This window comes from Bidens hawaiensis, unplaced genomic scaffold (genome assembly GCF_021521415.1).
Source record: "Bidens hawaiensis isolate Kalapana, Puna unplaced genomic scaffold, B.hawaiensis_p1.1 tig00054032_1, whole genome shotgun sequence".
Lineage (NCBI taxonomy): Eukaryota > Viridiplantae > Streptophyta > Magnoliopsida > Asterales > Asteraceae > Bidens > Bidens hawaiensis.
Window position 1 is genome coordinate 79,633 of NW_027499734.1, and position 9,120 is coordinate 88,752.

Sequence of the window (9,120 nt, forward strand, 5' to 3'; positions counted from 1 at the left end):
GGACATGTTGAGTCGGCCCTAATCACCACCACCGTAGAAGGACCCTTTCAAATAGCTCAACACACGTAACCTGACATACAATATAGTATGCTTAAACAGGGCTTATTTGATATAACCGTACCACGTAATCTTGGCTCGAGGCATTTTCTCTAACCCTTCTTACCATTAAAAAGCAGGTTTACCTTACGTCCTTGAACTGATAACCATCTTTTGGCTAACCTAGCCTCCTCCGTCCCTTGTCTCAGATACTCAAAATGTAAAGATGCAAGTGAAAAGTATCGTATGGTGGTGGTAAGCATGGAAAGACGCCTCCAACTCAGAGTGGCGTCATCACCATGGTGATCTCTCCGTGCATACAAGTGTGTAAACACAAAAGAGATAGTTGGACTATTCGGTAGCCTCTTAATGGACATTAAGAGTTAGCCTCTTAATTATTAAAAGGTAACCTTAGGTATGAATGCTTAAACAACAACTATTAAGATGTTACTTCTTAGTTATTTAGACGTAAGGTTATCTCTTAGCCATAAGAGGATATGAACCATTAAGAAGTACCATCTAAGTTATAAGCATTTACAGACTACCAAACAGCCCCATGGTATAAGGTTAAAGGAAGGAAGTCAAGCTGATCTATGAGAAGGGTGATGCCTTTTATTTATAAAGTTGTGGTGTAGTAAAGTAGTAACCCTAATGGGCCTCCATTAGCTTGGGCAAGCCAATGGTGAATCATATAAAGGTTTGGGCCTACTATATTGTATGTTGGGTTAAGTGTGTTGGACTTTTAATTAAAAGGATGATTTTACAGTGGCGGTGGACCTGTGGTGGTGATGTCATGGTTGAGTGTATCAAAGAGATAATTGGCAAATTGTGGAGACCCAAAAATAGTTATCGTCCATATTTGGGAGTTGTTTGTTTAAATCATAAAACTATGATAACAATTAGGTTATGTTTGGTATGCATAAATGGAAGGGGGAATAGAATGAATTAATGTAGGGATGGCAGTGAAATCTGAACCCGATGGAAAAATCCGAAACGCAACATAATTGGGACGGGTAATACCTGACCCATTAGGGTTCGGGACGGGTTTGGTATTAGTTTTGAAATTTTTCGTGGGTTTGGGACGGGTTTGGGATTTGTAATATACCCGATTACCCGACCCGATTACCCGATAACATCAACCCATTTACCCGATATATCGATATATTATATATACTAAATTATAATTTATGAATATACTTGTAACAACTCGGTTTTAACAGTTTGTATTACCCGACCCATTTTATGTTCGGAAAATTTTATCAATGAAAAATATCGTGTCTATCAAGTATTTACTATTTTATTAATATTTATTTATTATATTTAATTAATATATATACGTAACTACTTTGAAACATATACATTTTTAGCCCAAAACCAAACTTTAACCCATTTATGTTTCCACACCAGAGGGACTAAACTGCAAAATCCTTATTATTATGCCATCTTATCAGCCAAACCCGTTTACCCATTTAACCTATACTCGTATCCATGTACAACCCGAAACCAATTCTTGAGCAATACGTCTACTAACTTAGGAATTGATATATGCTTTTGATCTCTCTTACCGTATTAAGCCTAACCGACTTATTAGATTAGGAAATTTGATCATTATTGATTCGTAATGCCATATTATCGAAGCCGGCCTTAGCCCGATTCATATTATACTCTCAAGCTTCATTATAATACAATTGGATTCGTCTGAACAATCCTTGTAGGGTCGCCGTTAAAACCCCCAAACTTAATTTGATTAACACCAGCTTCTATATCGTGTTCTTGATACGTCTTTGGCCGGCCATGTTAATATCAATTCAACCCTCTTCGGATCGTCTATAAGGTAATTGTTATATCCTTTCTGGTCGTCGGAGACTCTAGATCAAAAGCCCTAACATGTTTTAAGCAAACGCAAACTAGATTAAACGATTAAGAATTTTAGGGTTTTATTCAAACTGGTTATTCTTTCTGGCTGAATATATATTTCTGTTTCCAGGTTATCATCGCCTGGCAAGCTAGTTTAATTGGCTCACCGTGACTTTCGCATGTTTTCGACTCAAATAACAATGATAACACAATAAATCGAGATACAACGTCATGTCAAAACGCTAGAACACGAAATCACCGCAGTTCTATTGTCTTGACACCGAAAATTTGGATGGCGACCGGAATGCTCGCATTCGACTACTTAAAGTGGTCATCTCATATGAGACAATCTTTAAGGAGATTTGAAACAACGGGATCCAAGTTAAGCTCGTGATCCATAAAGCACAATAAAAATATAATGTTTTTGCGTTTTAAGGTAAGGATACCTTGGAGTTCTATGAAAGTGTGTGTATGTGTATATTTATGATTTGATAAAATAAATAAATATATAAATAAACAAGTGCATTTGAACAATCAAGTAGAGTAACACGTATAGGCAACACGTATAAGGACCCTAAAGTAAAAGACTATTCTAGGTCGTTACATCTAACCACCTATCTTATAGTCTTGTGGCTTTGATACCAATCTGTCACACCCCGACCAAAGGCGGCGGAACATGCCGGGGTGCAACGTGATTGGACAAATACACAAGACACTATTTAAAGTGACAATATTTATTCAACTCGTTTTAGTTCAACAAATCAATAAACAACACATCTCATTCACACAACCAAGTTAAATACAAGTAGCAAATATATTGTTCGTTTTACTAATATCCTAATAGTCTTGGTAACGTTTTCGTCAAGTCTTCGAGTCAACAATAGTCTAACCTGTAACATTTCATAAAATAAAGTTTGTCAACACAAAGGTTGGTGAGCAATTCATAAGTTTGAGCAACAATAGTATATAGTATGAAAAGCCACAAAACTAGTATACAAAACAATAAATAAGAGCTATAAACCTGGATAATATAGTTATCGCTAAACAAGTTAGTGACACCTAGCTATTGGCAATTAGTCTAGGATTTTATGACAGTTGCTAATAAGCTTACATTAGCACCACCTAGCTACAAGGGGATGCCGAGTAGTCTAGGATTTATAGTTATCGTTAATAGCATACGTTAACGACACCTTGCCATTGCCAAATGGTATAGGATTTATAGTTTCACCATCCAAAAGCTGTAAACACATAGTCAAATAAGCATACAACACCAAATCGAGCAATTATTCAAGTAAGGTATACAATCACGTTTGTGGGTTTAATATGCAAGTAATTAAAGCATTTAGTTTGATAAGTATGAAATGTCACCCCAAAACGAAAGATGGAAAAAGGGGTATGAAAGTACTCACCTTGCAATAATAAAGTTAACGAGAAATTTAAGGATGCGGTTAAGCGAGCTGACTGGTCAGAAAATAAATACACCTGAAACTTTGAGGGAATAGTATACAATTAAAAGCGAGAACGTAGCCGCTGGAATCAGGTCTAACGGATGTCTAGAATTTGAGTTATGAAATAAACAATGTTTAAGCGAGCTGGTATTGTTCAGAATCCGAACTGCCAGTCTGGAGTCGGGCTCTGACCACTACACTCAAAATATTATGACGAACAGAAAAGTCTTCTGGTCCGAAAGCTAGTTCTAACCAGAAGATAGAGTATTCGAATTATTCCAAAATTGACTAAAATGCCCCTTAACGGGCCGGGATCGATTGGACCACCAAAAGCTCCAAATTTACAGATTTTGATTTAAGGCTTACGTTTATCATGCGAAAATGTACATCTTTTATAAAAACAACTTTACCCAAAAGATGGTGTCGGGTTTAAATAAGTTAGAGTTCGTTATTTATATATTTACGATATATACATACATACATATATATAGATATATGTATATATACATATATATACATACATAAACACGAAAACCTTGAAACGAGATCGACATAAAAGTTTCGGTTTTTATAAGTTTATTAGAAACTATTTTTAATATTTATTATGATTTTTAGTTAATTAAAACGTATTTATTAAACATTGAATAAATATATATTTATACATATATATATATATAGATAAAATTAGTTTAACGAGTCGAGCCGAGAAAACAGGTTATAATGATGTTCGGTTTTAATACGAAAAAGTTTATTTAAATTTAATATAAATTTCTATAAGTTTTATAAACTTTAAAATACTAAAAAAAATAGTCGGATAGCTCGAAACCATAACAAACGAACTCTGATTAAGGCAAATAAGATATCCACGCATTCGTCTCATTGAACTCCACTATTTACACATGTTTTCGTCACTAGAAATCACCTTCACCAACGCCGGAAAACCAAACAGTCAGCTGGAGATACGAACCGTCAGCCGGAATACGAGCCCTTTCTTGTTTTGCTCATAACTTGGCCATACAAGCTCGAAATCAAGCAAATAATATATCCACGCGACCGCGTCGCTGAGAGCTACCGCCCTGAACCAGCGCCGCCGTCTGCTGCCACCGGAACTGTTGCCAGTGATGCAAACAGTGGCCGGATTTTCTGTCAAAAATTAAAGGGGGGGGGGGTAGCGATCGGTTGATGGAGAAGGAGAGCACGGCTCGGTTTTTACGGTCGCCGGAAAAATGAGGGAAAGGGTGTGGTGGTGTCGGGTTGAGGGGGGCTGAGATGGTGGTGATGCAGTGCGAGGTGGTGCGACAGTGCGAGGTGGTGGGGTGTCGTCGGAATATCGTCGGAGATGGTGGCCGGAAAATCGGCAGGAGGTGGAGTGGCGAGGTTGGTGGTGGTGGCTGCGGGTGGTGGTTTGCGGCTGAGATGGTCGGAGAAACTAGGGAGTGAAGACGGCCGGAGCTCGGGGCTTGCCGGACCGCCGTCGCCGGAAAACGGCTCAATGGTGGTGGTGGCTGGGCTTAGTATGTATAAGATGTTAGGATTAGGTTATGTTTGTTGTTTGTATATATACATATTTTCAAAAGTGGCGCCTCAAGTTTCAATAAATGTTTAATATGAGTATAAAGGTTTTCAAAGTTATAACGAGTTTACGAAAATTAGATTAAACCCTCTATGTTTTCTCAACGACACTATAATATGACAAAACATCGATTTATTGGTGATCGAAATATATAATATAATATTGTATAATAAATAAATAATGTTCTAAAAATGTTGAGTCGGGTTCACGTAATAAAAGTTTACAAAACGAAAACAACTCAAGACTCGAATTTGACGGATGTCACATAACCGCTCCATATACACCTCAACAAAACGGTGTTGTCGAAATGAGGAACCGCACGATATTGGATATGACTCGGAGCATATTAAAAGCGAGACAAGTTCCGAATTATATGTGGGGTGAAGCAGTGAGGCATTCGACCGACGTGATTAATAAAATTCCAACTCGAGCGATAAAAGATAAAACACCGTATGAGATGTTAAAGCGAAAGAAACCGGATCTTAAATTTCTCAAATTTTTTGGATGTGCTACGTATTCAAAAATAGTTGCGGGAAATATTAAGAAGTTAGACGATCGTTCGACTCGTTTAGTTTATCTCGGAAGCGAGAAAGGTTCGGCGACGTATCGTTTATACAATCCATCGACTAGAAAAATTGTTGTGAGTCGAGCGGGTGACACGGTGTTTGATGAATAGCAAAGTTGGAATTGGGGTAAAAGTACCGAAACAATCGATGAGGAGGATTGAGCACCTGGCATGTTTTGGGTTAACTTTGGTGATGAAATTGACACCGGAGAAGGAACCGTTAATACCGAAAACATCGGGTCGAGCCCTGAGTCAAACTCTACGAGTTCAAGTGGCGACGGGGGTGAAAAAGACAATGAAGAACCGATAGTCGAAAATGCTCCAACAAGCCCAGCTAGTACAAGCAACACGGTTACACCTGAGCCGACTGTTCAGAGATCTTCTCGAGCCATGGTTACCCCGATACATTTTAATGATTATGTCTTGAATTCGAGTATAATTGATGACGATTTGTTATTGCTTGCGGATGATGAACCGGTTTGTTTTGATGATGCAAAATCGAAACCGGAGTGGATGAAAGCAATGCTTATCGAGATTGACTCGATAAATAAAAATAATACGTGGACGTTGACCGAGTTACCACGTGGTGCAAAGGCAATTGGTTTAAAGTGGGTTTTCAAGGTTAAAAGAAACGCGGATGGCTCGCTTAATAAACACAAGGCGAGACTCGTGGCAAAAGGTTATGTTCAGCAACCTGGAGTCGATTTTGACGAGGTTTTCGCACCAGTGGCTAGACTCGAAACGGTCCGTTTATTGTTATCTCTCGCAGCGAATTGCATCACCTCGATGTCAAATCCGCGTTCCTACATGGCGAGTTAAAAGAACAAGTTTTTGTTTCTCAACCGCTTGGTTTTGTTAAAAAGGGTGAAGAACACAAAGTATACAAATTATCCAAAGCGTTGTACGACTTAAGGCAAGCTCCGAGGGCGTGGAATACAAAGTTGAACGGTATTTTGTTAAATATGAAGTTTCACCGGTGCATAGAAGAACAAGCGGTATACCGAAAGAAATTTGGAACCGATCTTTTAATAGTTGGTGTGTACGTTGACGACTTGATCGTGACGGGTTCAAATTTAAACTTAATAATGGAGTTTAAGCGCGAGATGGCTTTAAACTTTGAGATGTCGGATTTGGGAAAGCTAACTTATTATCTCGGAATTGAAGTTTCACAAAGCAAGGATGGGATAAAAATTAAGCTAGAAGCGTATGCGAAGAAAATTTTAGCTGAAGCGGGAATGGAGATTTGCAATCCTGCTCAAATTCCATTGGATCCGAGTATAAAAGTTTCCAAATTTGAAGACGAAGAAGATTTTGATGCTACGAGATACCGAAAGATTGTCGGGTGTCTCCGGTACCTGTTACAAACTCGTCCCGACTTGGCGTATTCGGTCGGAGTCATAAGTCGGTACATGCAAAGCCCGAAGCAATCTCATGCAACTCTTATAAAGCAAATTCTTCGTTATATTCAAGGTACTCTCGGTTTTGGTATTTCTTACACTCGTGGGAAAAACGTGTTACTTGGTTATAGTGATAGTAGCCATAACATTGATCAAGACGATGGCAGAAGCACTACGGGGCACATGTTTTATCTTGGGTCTTCACCAATTACTTGGTGTTCTCAGAAACAATGCACGATTGCACTCTCATCGTGTGAAGCAGAGTACATGGCGACAAGCGCAGCTGCGTGTCAGGCGGTTTGGCTAAGAGACTTGATAAGTGAGTTATTCGACAAGGAAATTCAAGCAGTGGTGTTACGCATCGATAATACATCAGCGATAACTCTCGTGAAGAATCCGGTTTTCCATGGAAGGACCAAACACATTAAATCTCGGTTTCACTACATTCGAGAATGTGTTGATCGTGAAGAAGTAAGTGTCGAGCATGTTAGTGGTGTTAAGCAATGTGCCGATATCTTAATGAAGGCTCTTGGGAGAATCAAATTCAAGGAGATGCGGGAATTACTTGGAGTTTAAGACTTGTCGGTTTCGAGTTCGAAATTCCGGGGGTGATTGTTGGGAATTTCGGTTAAAGGCATTACTTGGCGTGCAAGGTTAAGTAACATGATTTAAATATGGAGTGGATAATTACAAACAATTAAATGTGCTTAGATTTAATTGTTAGTATAGTTATCATGTCCTATTATTTAGTAATTCTAGTTGTAGTCTAAATATGATAGGTTAGATTATAAATACCGGTGCTTTGGGGTTTAGAGATTGTAATTGGGTAATTGAGTTTTGTGAAGTTTCTCAATAATATAACATACGTGTTTGGGTGCTTAGCCAAATTAACGTGTCTGGGTTTTGAATTCGTGTTCAATACCTGGTACCAATTTCATTAATACATAGGCTATTATTATCTTTGTTTATGTGTGTTTTTCATGGTGTAATTAACCACCCAAGGGGAGCTCATCTTGGGTGGGATTGGTTCGTTTAATATCTTATCAATCTTTTAAACCGATTACGGAGTTGTTTATGCACACGTTTAGCTTCAATGGGGATGAGATCGTCTAAAATGTTAGGCTATTATTGTTTGGCTATAAAATCAACAAACCACATGAATCAAAACAAAAGTTCTCTCCATACTTAATTATAAAGAGTTATTATTATATATAATTATAGACAGCTATAATATTTATTTTAAACTAAATCCGACCCATTTTCATCTCAGTGTCTAACACCAAACATGTTTCACCGTGAGTAAAAAATAGGACTTTTTATTTTCTTTTCTAAATAATGTCGACCCAAACTTAACACGAAAGTATCCATGAGTTAATTCTAAAACAAAGAAAATAGAGACCAAACCAAGACATCTAGGAGATCTATCAAATATATACGTACACATTATGTTTGACATCCTCCGTCAAAAAGTGTAAACTTAACTCGGTATCTATCTAGAATATATTCCAAAGCATCTTTCAAAGTTAGGGAAAAATCATCATTTAGCAGCCGTTGTCACATTTCATCAAAACCTGACTGATCGATCATCATTAAACTCCTACTGTAAGTATTCATCTTCAAAAACCTAATTCATTCATTTGTTTCCGATCTATTACTAAATTCATCCCTGCTTGTTAGTTTCAATTTCGGATACTGTTTTTCGGTAATCATCGTTTCCTAGGGTTTAATTTCAAGTAGTTATAGCGTAGAGTTCATGAATCGAACTTGATTTCTGTAGTTAAGGACTTAATTCATACTAATTAAGACTTGAAATTGAAGAGAATTACTGAATCTGATGTGATTAGTGTTGAGATGCACGTTTAGGACACCGTTCTATTTCAGATCATGGATAACTGTTCTCCTAAGGTGCATTTCATGTAGTTCCAGGTCAAAATTGGTCAAAATTAGGGTTTATATGTAAAAACTACCTGAGAGATGCAGAGATTATTAAAGGCTTAGTTAATAAATAGGTTTATATGCAAAACAAATGAGAGAGATGCAGTTTCTGGTAAACCGACATAACCTAACCGAACCGTAAACCGACAAAACCTAACCGAAATTAACCGATGACCGAATTAACCGAAAATCAGTTATTTTTTGTACCCTCAGTTAACCGAAATTAACCGAACTGAACCATTCATATTTACATATATATTTTTAGCTATTATATACTTTCATTTCATGTATTTATGCATCCATTTCATG